The following is a 12,874-nucleotide window of genomic DNA, read 5'->3' as shown; positions in this document are numbered from 1 at the left end:
GGTATCTTAGAAGAAGAGATGCTACCTATTGATGACCTATTTGGACTTATTTACTCATGCAGCATGACTGTGAAATTTGTTATTTTTCATAAAAAAACAGAAATAGATTCAGAACAATTTATCTACTTAATTCTATCAGACAGTAAAACTGTAAATTTTGACTAATTGTTTAGAGATGCATCACAGAATAATACCTGCACAAAATGTCATTCACAACTTCTATCAACTTTGACTATAAGAAGAACTGGCAAATATATCATCCTAGTGCTACAGCGATGCACAGCAGATGGAGTTAAATTAGAAAAATATATTTTTTTTTTTGAGCGGAACATGTATCTATTTCTGATAAAACATACAGCTGGATATATGTTACATCTGGACACTACACCATCTACTAAAAAATACAACTGGATGGACAGGATAAGTTAGGACATCATACAGCCTAATAAGGGTGATGTTTTTATAAGAGATTCCAAATCCTGAAATGCACTTAATCCTAGAACAAAACAACAGAGATACCACTAAATTGGAAACAGAGATCAGAAACTAAAAACCATGACAATCAACTATTTCATAGAGAAACAAATACTACTAAAGGCATTAAAGTTAAACATATTTTGGGTACTGAACTTGTTTTTGAAAAGTTTAACTGGATGGACAAAAAATCATAACAAGAGCACCACAATCAAACTGATATTGCAAGAACAGCTGCAAAAGTATAAAAAAAGTACTAGAATTAGAACACTGACATACTCTGCTTCTAATTAATGGATTCCAGTTTCTATTACATCATGGGTCAACAAGGGGGGATGTCTTCATAAGGCTTTCCATGTACTGCAATCCTTCATACATATTAATTACATTATAACACTTAACATAAAATGTACTTACCTTAAACATATGTCTATTAAATAAGTTAATGAGTATAGGTAAAACAGTTACCTAATCATTTGTAGTAAGTGTGCTGCATAGTAATAATGTATTAAACACTTATAGGTTTTCTAGTACAGTCAATATTAATGTTTTCCCCCATTGTTCAATGATGAGTCTCTATTCAACACTTCATATATAGTGCAAAAGTATGGAAGCTGAGAACAGTTAAAATGGAAAAATAAAAGTTTTAAATTATATGTATGATTGCTTTACAATGATATACATTATTTGTGTTTTATTATGAACAACAATGTTTTCATTACAGATAGTGAAACGTTAATGATCAAATTTATAATATAATCTTTCACTTCTATTTATGCTTTCTATCTTTATATACATATTAAGGAAATCATGTATTGCAGTAATGTAGGTAACTAAGTATGTCTTTCTCCATTCATAAACCATTCATAACTATACAAAACTAGACAGAGGTAATTACAGTGACATAATAATACACAGTAGTGAAAACACCAATACATCCACTTGTACACTCATACATTACCAACTCACCCAGGCACACACTCATGCATACACTGATACACCCAGCCATACACTGATACAGGCACCAATACACCAATACACACACTCATGCATACACTAAGACACCCAGCCATACACTGACATATACACTAAAATGACCAGGCACATTCCATTGTAGATTTTGATACACCCACCCAAATAACAGTGCATCCAATGATGCACCCAGGCAAACACCGATGCATAAACTAATACAGCCAGGCACACATTGATGGACACAGTTGAACACCCAGGAGCACACCAATGCAGACACTTCCACACCCAGCCATACACTGATGCGGGTACTGTCACAACCAGGCAGACGCCCATACACTCCCTGAGATACCCTAGCATACAACAATGCAGACAGTGACACACCCACCCAATCATTAATGAATCCATGAACACACCCAGGCATACACTGATGCATACACTGACACAACCAGGTACACAATCATGCCAGGTACACATTGAAAAACACACAATGAAATACACACTAACACAGCCAGGCGCACACTCATGCATACACTGACACACCAAAGCACCCACTGATACATATACTAATATACCCAAACACAGTGATGCATACACTAGGCTACCCAGACGCACACTGATGCATGCACTCACATATCCAGGCATACACTTATACACACACTTAAACTCCAATGCACATACTAGTGCATACAATATTATACCCAGACACACAGTGATGCATACACTAACACACCCAGTTCCACATTGCTACATGCACTAACACACCTAGACACACAGGCCCTCATTACGAGTCTGGCGGCCTTAAGACTGACAGACTTGCAATAGGGTCAGACCGCCGCAGTTGTGGAGGTCCGACTGCCACAATACAACTGCGGCAAAGCCGCCATGGTCTGACTGCCGACACCACCAGGTTGCCATCAGTCGACAGGCTGCCGTCAGCCTGGTGGTCTAAGCAGTTGTAATCCGCCAGGGTGGCACTGCATGCAGCGCTGCCCTGGGGATTATGACTCCCCAATCTGCCAGGCTTTTCATTGTGGTTAGACCGCCACGAAAAGACCGGTGGAATGGGCACATTATGGATTATGGACAGTGGAAAGCGCAGTGGGTGCTGCTGCAGCCACTGCACTGCTGCATTGCAGCTGGCTCGATTACGAGCTGGTGTCAATGTTAAGGCCTATTTCCCACTGGGCTGGCGGGCGGAAATGCTGTTCCTGCCCGTTGACACAGCGGGAAAGTTGTAATAAGTCCGGCGGTGTTCTGACCGCAGAGATGGTCAGATGACGGTATGAGAAAAACTCATAATGAGGGCCACAGTGATCCATACACTAATATACCCAGGCATAAACTAAGGCATGCAATAACATACCCAGGCACACTGTGGTGCGTGCACAGACACACAGTGATACATACACTAACACATCCAGACACACACTGATGCATGCACTAAAACACCTAGACACACAGTGATGCATACCATAACACACCCTGGAAGAAACTGATGCATGCACTAACATAACGAGAAACAGACTGATACACATACTGGCACAGCCACTCACACACACACTTATCCATGTAGTGACACACACAGGCATACACTTACAGATACACTCATACACTCATGCACACACTCATCCATACATTTACACACCCAAGCACACAGTAATGCATACACTATTACACCCAGACACACACTGATGCTTGCACTCACACAATCAGGCATACACTCATACATACACTCACATTTCCAGTCACACGTTATTGCGTGCACAGACATACCCAGACACATAGTGATTGATACATTAACACACCCAGTTGCACATTGATACATGCACTAACACACCCAGGGGCAAAGCAAACCATACACTAATATACCCAGGCATAAACTCACAAGAAATTAAGAAACTTAAATAAAAAACACTCACACTCAGACAGACACTTTCACACTCATTCATACACTAAGACACCCATGAATACATGCATACATACAATGACACATCCATGCACACCGTAACTTATATAGTAAGACCACCAGGGATGCACACTTACATTTACTGACACACCCAGCATACACTGATACATACACTGACACACCTATGCACACAGTTATACGCCATTAGTACAATAAAGGAATAAAAAGACAAGCACAGCTCTTTTTTGAATAGTTGATGTGGGTCCAAAAAACCTTTGTTTAACTGTCTTTTTGTTGTTTTTTTAACAAATGTATCCAAAACAACAGGCACACAACTTTCATAAAGCAAAAAGAGTGACAACAAGCATGTTTTCTAACCCCCCCCCACAAAGTTCAATAATTATGCCACGGTCCGGGGAATGGAACCCCCAGAGCTGAGATCAGCCATGTGGCATCCCTCCCCAAAAAACTAAAAAATATTTAGGCCTAGCCTCGGGGGATGGGTCCTTGGGCCAAAACTCAGCCTGGGAAGGAGGGCCGCGCAGACCCCCTCTCCCAAAAATAAATATGTATGCCACACCCCAGGGGATGGGGTCCTCGGGTCGAGATAGGCCCAGGGAAGGGAGTCACAGTGCCTCCCTCCCCCCAAAAAATAATATATTGACAAAGGGCCACGTAGGGTGGGATTCCAAGGACAAAATAATCAAGGGGAGAGAGTCTGCACAGCCCCCCTCCACAAAAAAGAAATATTTTACATTGCTGGGTCCAGGGTATGGGGTCCTCGGGCTGAAATTAGCCAAGGCAAGGAACATAGCAAGTAACTATAACCCGTGCCCTAAGGTAACTATACCTCGTACCTTCTCCTTGCGCTGCTAATTACACCACAAATTCTGAAACAGATGACATCTAATAACATAATTGATAATATCAATGTATTATTTGCAGTAAAATTTCTGATGAAAAAGCTGTGCATGGCAGGGGCACGAGTTGTAGTTGCCTTAGGCCACCAACCTACAATCACCCATACATGCGTCCCGCAAGGCCTTTAGCTGTGCACAGCTGGGTTTGGCCTGCACCCACGCCCCCTATAGTCACCCAACTCCGCATTGCGCAGTGCTTTCGGCCATGTGCGGTGGGGTTTTTTGAAGATCCTGGCCTGCAGCCAGTCCCTGTGGCCAACACGTTATAATCGCCAAGGCCATGCGTGACACAGTGTTCGTTCTCAGCAGCAGTTGACAAGAAAGAACCCACTCATCACAATCATAACTTGTGATATTTTGCTCGAAAAAAGGCAAGGATGCAAACACCTCCATCAAAGATTACAGATAACTTTTCAAGGAGGAAATGCAGAGAAAACACATTTACTTTGCCTTGGACATTCGCACAAAGTTAAGCCTGATTAGTACTTTGCAGAAGAGGTCACTGAGGTTTAATTTCTGTAAAATGATAATTGTACCAGAATTAATCCTGCCATGTGTATTTATCCAAGAACAGGCAAATGTTTTGTGCCAAATGTCCTTGGGTAAATGTATAGTGCACCTCCTTCACTACAGCTGCATAAAGGATGGTGAAGAAATGGCTATGAGTACTGTGGGAGGAGTTTCAAGCCCCCACATCTCAAGCCAGTTCCTGGCTCCTGCGGGAGTGAGAATTGCTTGTGCAAGCAGTGAGCCTCTTTATATAGCAACTCCCTGCTTGCAGGAGCACTGTTTTCATCTGTTTACCAGCACACATATTTGTCTGCAGGAAAACAGATGAAAATTTGGTTTTGTGCAAGCAGGTGCTGTTTGACAGCTCCCAGTTGCAGAAAGTGGAGTTATGCTTTCTTTTACTTTGTGGGAGCTATCAGCTACCTACCAAGGTTAGGCACTTCCGGAGACAGCAGGCAGGTATTTTTGTCCTCCATCCATTGTTTAATTAAGCCCCAGGGAGGTGGTGGTCTCTGGGTCTAAAGGTCTGTGTCAGACCCCTGTATTAATTTCTTTCAGCCCTAGGGAGGTGGCAGTCCCCGAGGCTGCGGGGGTCCATGCTCCTTCCTATAAATTATATAATTTGCCCCAGGGAGACGGCGGTCCCGGGGCTGTGTGAAAGGGGTCAAACAGGCTCCCCAGCATTAATTTAACATCCTTTGCACTTGGAAGGTGGTGGGCCCTGGGGCGAAGGGTGCAGTGCTGGTACCCCACACATGCATATTTTTCATTGCCTTGGGGAGGTTACGGTCTCCAATGCTTCAGGGGAGTGCCACATGTGCACCCCTCTCATACATTTTTTTCAATTCCCTTGGGAGGTGGTGGTCCCTGGTGCTGCAGAGGGGCACACAGGACCCACACATTCATTTATAAGCCTTCATCCCGGTAAATTGGTGTCCCTGGGGTGTGAGGGTGGCACCCCCACATAGTTAAATAGCAGTGCCCCAGGGAGGTGGTTGTCCTCCCTGCTTTGATAAGCCCTAGGAGTGGGGTCCCATGCACCCGTTCCTATGTTTTTGCAATGCCCCTTGGACCTGGTGCTTGCTCTATTTTTTTTTAAATGTGCTAAAATTTGCAAATAGTCACAAATTTAGCCATGAGTTTTTTTTTTAAACAAAATGCTTTTTAGCTCTGGGTGGTCCCTGGCGGACCCATCTACTAAGCCAAGTGGGGTAGGGTAATTGTATTATGCCCTCTTTCCTTTTTTTTTACCTTTTTTTTTAGACTTTTTTCGAGACTCGGTTGAAGTGTTTGCAGCCAATCAGATCTCTCAACACAATTGTCCCTATTCATGAAGTTGTTGCAATCCTTTTTATATACATTTGTATTTTCCTCAATTTCTCCTAAACTACTGAGGATTATCTGCTTTCAAAGAGCTACATTTCTGCCAAATTTGGTATAATTCTGTCAAGTGATTCAGGCTGCAGCTGTGTCTAAAGGGTCCGTAGGAATTAATATGGGAAATGCACTTTTGTTGACACCCATATTTCTCAGCCCCCGCTTGGCAGATAGCCCTGAAACTTTCCATGAACAACAAAGGGACAATATACTTAGGAAATAGAATTTTTTAAAACATAGAAATGTACAAGATGTTATAGTTAGCCTCACATTTTTAATGTACAAAACCATTGAAATTTGAAGTAACTCCAATTTATGCCCTATGGTAACTATAACTCGCGCTCCTGCCATGTATAGTTTTTTTGTCAAAAACTTTACTGCAAATATTACAGTGATATTATCAATGATGTTATCAAAAATGCCATGAATGGCATAAATTGTGGAGTAATTAGCGGTATCAGGGGGCTCACTCACATTTCTCGTATGATTGCCAGGAGGTGACAGTCCCCTGGGCAGTGGCGAGGTCAGGTGGCCCCCGCATTTCTTTGTATGGTTGCCCTGGGGAGTTGGCAGTACCCAGGTTTTCAATAAGCCCAGAAGGGGGGCCCTCAAGCAAGCACGGGAGCTTCTGCTTGTTTTTTCTCTTTATTTTTGCTGGATCTACTGATCCATTGTGACTTACTTAGTTTAAAAAGAAATGCCCTTTTCCTCTGTGGGGGGTCTCTCTCCGACCCACACCAGACCTAAGGGGTCAGGGTATCCCTACCCTGGCGCCTTTTCTTTTTTTCATCTTTGTTTCTGGGACACAGCTATAGCTGAGTCCCAAGATGGCTGCTAACTCTTCCTTGTTGAAGTGTTTGCAGCCAATCAGATCTCAGCTCGAGGATTCGCAGAAACTTTCCATCCCTATATATGCAAACTAGCTTTTTCTTTAATCTCTCAAAAATTACTAAACAGATTTACACCAAATAAGAAAAAGTCACTTTCTGGACCACAAGATATATTTCTGCCGAATTTGGGGGCAGATTTAAGTGTCCCTACCTCCTCCTTATGCCACATTAGTGTAGTTTTTTTATGCTAATGTGGCCCAAAGAGGCCAAAATAGCTGCACTAAATGTACAAAGTGGCACAATGCATGCATTGTGGCACTTTATAACCCTTTGTGCTACATTATGCCTGCTCCAGACATAATGTACGCAAATGGGGCATTCCCCCATTGGGGGGGGCCGAAAAAATGGCACAAAGAATTCTAAGAGATTTCTTTGCGGTTTTTTTTGCGCACTTTTAACACCCTGCTCAGAGCAAGATTTTAAAGGAGGCACACCATTTGTTGCAATGGGCCTCAATGGGCTTTGCAGGATTAGGATCAACATTTTTTATGCTAATCCTGAAAAGCTCCCAACTAGTGTAAAAAATGTTGATGCTAGTTTCCCCAACTCCCGCCATGTCGCTATATCTTAGATACGGTGCACATATGGTGGCATTAGGGAGGCACTAGAGGGCACAAGAAAAGTGGTGCTGCACTGGATGCGGCGTCACTTTTCTTCAATCTTAAATCAGGCCCTTGGTATAATTCTGTCCAGTGATTCTGGGGCTATTCCTGTGCATGGGGAAAATGCTTTTTCTATAGAAACAAGGTCCTAACTATATTTACTTAGGGGTGACCTACATATATATATATATATATTTATATCACACAACACTAGTCTCGGAATGCGGGAGCTCAGCACAGCGGTCCTGGACAGGCTCTGAGGCGCCCAAAATATCCTTCCATAGCAGGAGAACCAGACACCTCTGATGTGAGAAAAACAATTTATTACAGCAAAAGATCCAACACGTTTCGGCAACAGCCTTTATCACGGAATAGGATATATATATATATGTATATATATATATATGTCTTTATTTGTGTGTGTCTGTCTGTAAATTAACAAATATATAATTTGTATGAAACATTATAACTAGGTGAAAATGTCAGTTAAAATATTATAAGCTAAAAACCTTGCAATTCACTAGCTATGGTTTACTGTCCTAACTAGAACTTTTTCCCCTGCATATGTTGTTATTAATAATGTCATTTGCAATGTCATCAATATTGTAATTGAGCATATCATGAATGATGCAGCCTGTGAAGTCATAGGCAGCTAATGGTAGGTGCACAAAATATATTTAGTGATTTGAATCTGCGTATGGCTCTATAAAATTGATTTTAAAAGTACTTTGGCACTGATTTCCATCAAATACATACCTACTATAAAAAAGAATTTATAAGTAACAAAACAATGAAGGGAACATCATTGAAGTGCAGCACCCAATACTGAGGATCTCAAGTGCCTCTTTTCTGTGACAGGAAGGTATTGGTCTCCTTTATTTTCAATAGCTTAGTGAGTAGTGGACAGATTTACTCTAGTTTTAGTGTGGGGAAGTAAAGGGAAATCCTACAGGTTCTGCCAGAAGTTCTAAATCTGGAAGAGAGTCCACCATACTAATCCAATGGTGGAGGACATTTCAGTTGTACGTTTTATCCTTATTTTCCATAACCTCCAGGAATGAGAGGATTTTCTATTTTCATCAAACTTCAAATCAGTTCCTTAGCACTGTATCCATTTTCTTCCATGGCTCCAATTTAGGTAGAATTTCAATAAACTGATACATTTCTATTATTTTATTTTTAGCTATTTAGCAAAAGTTAAACACTTTAACATTAAATGCTGCACATTAGAACTATGGTATAAAAAGAATGTAATATGCAGTTTCGGCAGTAAGAGATAGATAGAAATTTTGTGCTTTGACATTCATGTCTACCAGAATGCTTTCCACAGCATCTTGTTATTGCTGGGCCTTAATTTCCATTCCTCTACATTAACATCAGGAAGAAAAGAAAAACATTTTTTTTTTTTAATGAAAGCATGACATAAACTAAATTTTTTCAAAGTTTCATGCCAGCCTAACGTTGACTTCATTTGAGGTAGCTGGCAAAGCTGGTAGTTATAAACATTGCTGCAATGAATAGTGCATTAATATTGGGCTCCTCCAGATATGAGATAAATGAGAATTCTAATTTAATTATTCTCTTGCATTTTCTGGGTTTCTTACACTTTGTAATTTAAACAAAATGCTAATTTTGGTTAATAATACCAGTCATTGAAACTAGAAGAAATTTACAGAATGGAGATTCTCATAGTTCATCAACTGAAGAAAGTGATGTGCACTCACAGTGTATCCATTTATGGCTGTTGCAAAATACCAAAGGTGATGTTTTGAATTATGATTTCAAGAGGCCTCTGACTTAACGGCGTTCTTAACAAGTTTTGTGGAGTAAAAATTATTTTATTTCAGCTGGTATTCCCCTTGTAATAGTAACTCTATGAAATGTCCTTCTTTTGCTTGATGCCCCCAGATTGTAGCCAATCAGCTTTGCTGTAGAACGCTGTGCACTTTACCCCTGCTAACTAGTAGTAAACACTGTGTGTTCTCCCTTAAATTTCACTTGTGGACTACAGTACTTCTTGTGCCACCCACCGCAGTGGCAGGGTAATGACTTCAGGCCTACCCCGTCTACCCTGCCTATTTCAGTGTAAGAAGATTCTGGCTGGCCCACTGCAAACAATGGGAAGCAGGGTTAATTATTAATTCTGCTATCACAGGTTTGGGACCAGCTAGAAATATGATTGAACCATGTTCTTCAATATTTATTCAGCAGTAAACAAGTCAGTGATTAGCCATAATGAGTTGTGAAAAATGCTCCCAGAGCAGATCATTGGCCTGGTATTGGGATGTGTTTTCTCTTCCCCTGTTGCGGTGTACCCAGGGTCCACTCTGTCAAAGGCAAATGTTAAGTAATACCTGTAGAGTCTCAAGCTTTTATCTTCCTAGTTAGTCAGGCACCAAATCTAGTGGGAAGGAGAGCTACCACCAGAAGGAGAGGATGGGGTGACTGCAGAGGGGACTGTTTAATACCCCGGCCACAACTCTGGGTGGGCACATAGACTCTGCACAAGGGGAGAAAAGGTTTTCCATCTTGGATTTTAGGACTGAAGGGCACTGTGAGATAGGTTGCAGTAGGGCAAATAGGAACAGCTGCAAATGTGAGTAGGGTAACCTCTGTGAATGTTTATCCCATGGCTAGGGAGGAATCAGGAGTTAGCCCCCACCCACTAGCTAGTATGAGTCATAAGTATGGCATCTCAAGGCAGCATGTGCAGAACACTTTCTGGACCAGTGAAAGAACAGAAGAGGATTAGACTTGCTGCCCATGAACTTAGAAGAGCCCTGAAGGACTGGACCTGCACCCTTATGTACCCAAGTAGTCAGGACAAAGAAATGGAATCCAAGGGTCAGCTGGCTCACCTCCTTTGGGGCATCAGATCTGCCAAAAGCTGCGAGAAACCTCTTACTGAGGTTCCCAGCTGACCAGTGCCAATTGGACACTGCTGGTTGCCTCTGCTATAGTGAGTTTTGACCCAATTGCTGTTTCTGAGGTCCTAGGACACTTGGCCGTATCTAACTGGATTTCCCCTACCACCTCTGAAACCTGAGACGTTGAATGTTTTTGGACTTCCCTACCTCTGGAGGACAAGGACAAAATCACCCTAGCCTATACAACTGAGGCTAAACCTCACTGGACAAGAAATCAGGTTTCTCCTAAACATAGCTACTCCACAGAAGCATACCCAGTTCAGATTCCCCTCTGCTCGAAGGTTTGCCTCATGGAACGTCATATCAGATACATCTGCAGCCCTGCTCTGCTGAAGGATTCTGAGCGAAAGTAAACGTCATGACTGGAGAAGGCATCAAACATATCTGACCAACAGGCAGACATGCCTTAGACACAAAATCTGAATTTCTCCAGCTCTGAGTTTAGAGCCAAAAACCTCAGTCATAGCCTATCAAATACAGACTTACTAAAGAATTTTAACTTCCTGAAAAAAAAGGCAAAGTCTCAAGATAAAGTCTTCAACTGGGCTAATCCTGGCAAGTGTATTTGACTCTACTGTGCCAGGTGACTACCAATGACCCTTTGTGTTTTGTGGCTTTATTTTCACTTAAAACCTTAAGCATTTTAAATTAGGCTTCCAGTGATACCAAACATGAACTAGTTAACCCTTCCCATTAGGAAATTCCATTTATAAAATGTACTTTGGCAACTCCAATGTTATCTTATGGGAGAGAAAGGCCTTGCAGTAGTTTTTCACTACCAGGACATGTAAAACAAAAGAGTACATGTCCTGCTTTTTAAAAACGTTGCACCTGGCCCTCTGGGCTGTCCAGGGCCTACCCTAGGGCATGCCTGTCACATATTTAAAGGGATACTTAAGTGGGTGCACAATCAGTGTTGCAGGCTCACTGGTAGCATTTCATTTTCGGCCCCTGTTCACATATAGGTGGTCATTATGAACACGGCGGGAAAGACTGCTGACCGCCGTGTCAGCAGTGAACAGAATCCCACCGTTGGCGGTGAATGGAAACCTGCCATATAATGAACGAAAAACCCAACCCCGCCAATAATCCCCAGACAATCACTCCCCGCCAAGACCCTGTCGGCGGGAATCCCGGACGTCCTCACCCCGCCACCGCCAAGAACACCCTCCAAATAATGCTGCACAAATCACCTCTGCGGACAGTGGAGGCCGGACGATCATTGGCAGCTGCGACTGCCACGGGCGGCAAGTGGACTCAACAGCAAGAAGTGCACACATTGGATAGGCGTCTGACCCACACACCTGGCACACACCCAGAACCCCATAAAACACCCCAGACACACCCCACAATCCCTTGCAACAAAAGCAGGACAAGAAGACGGAGAACACCAGAGGCAGACAGCGAACGCCAGCATACAGGAGATGCACACCGACCCACAGAAGAGCACCATTACTTCATTCCCAGTCCTGACACCATTCACCACACTCACCATGTCCCCCCAAAAAAAATCCACACTTCACCAAAAGGGAGTTAAGGACCATGGTGGACGAGATGTTGAAGGTGGAGCCACAAATCTTCGGGCCGAGGTGCAGCACACACTCATCGCCAGGAAATTGGAGCTGTGGTAGACCATTGTGAACCGGGTCAATGCAATGGGACACCATCCACGTACCAGGGATGACATCCGGAAGAGATGGAGTGACCTGTGGGGGAAGGTCCGGGGCATGGCATCCAGGCACCACATCGCAGTGCAGAATACTGGGGGTAGACCGCCACCAACACCACCCGACTACACCGACTGGGAGGAAAAGGTACTGGCCATCCTGCACCCAGAGGGACTCACAGAACTCTCTGGAGGAATAGACTCGGGTAAGTCATCTACAATTACCCCATATTCACCACACCGGCAATGCATGCACCACCCTACCCCGCCCACATCCACCTGGACCTACACCCCACCCAGCCATCACCCACTACATCCACCCCCCTGCATGATCACAAACCCACTAACAAGCCCAAATCACACCCGCTGTGCACAGCCACCCACCCCTGCACGTACCCACAATGTAACAATACCCCCACCACAATGCAACCCCACACTGGCGTTAAATGCAATGTCAACCTCACAAAGGCACCCTAGAAGGCCACTGAAAAGTAACACCAGCACAAAATATCACAGTCCTGTTCACCTCAAACCTTCATGCATACGTAATAGACATGTCTATGTCCCCCAACAGGCACCACCACCCATGCAACCCTAACGGACGGGACAAGGAGTGTCACTGCCCTCCAG

This window comes from Pleurodeles waltl, chromosome 1_2, assembly GCF_031143425.1.
Source record: "Pleurodeles waltl isolate 20211129_DDA chromosome 1_2, aPleWal1.hap1.20221129, whole genome shotgun sequence".
In the NCBI taxonomy this organism is placed as follows: domain Eukaryota; kingdom Metazoa; phylum Chordata; class Amphibia; order Caudata; family Salamandridae; genus Pleurodeles; species Pleurodeles waltl.
This window is presented reverse-complemented; position numbering follows the sequence as displayed.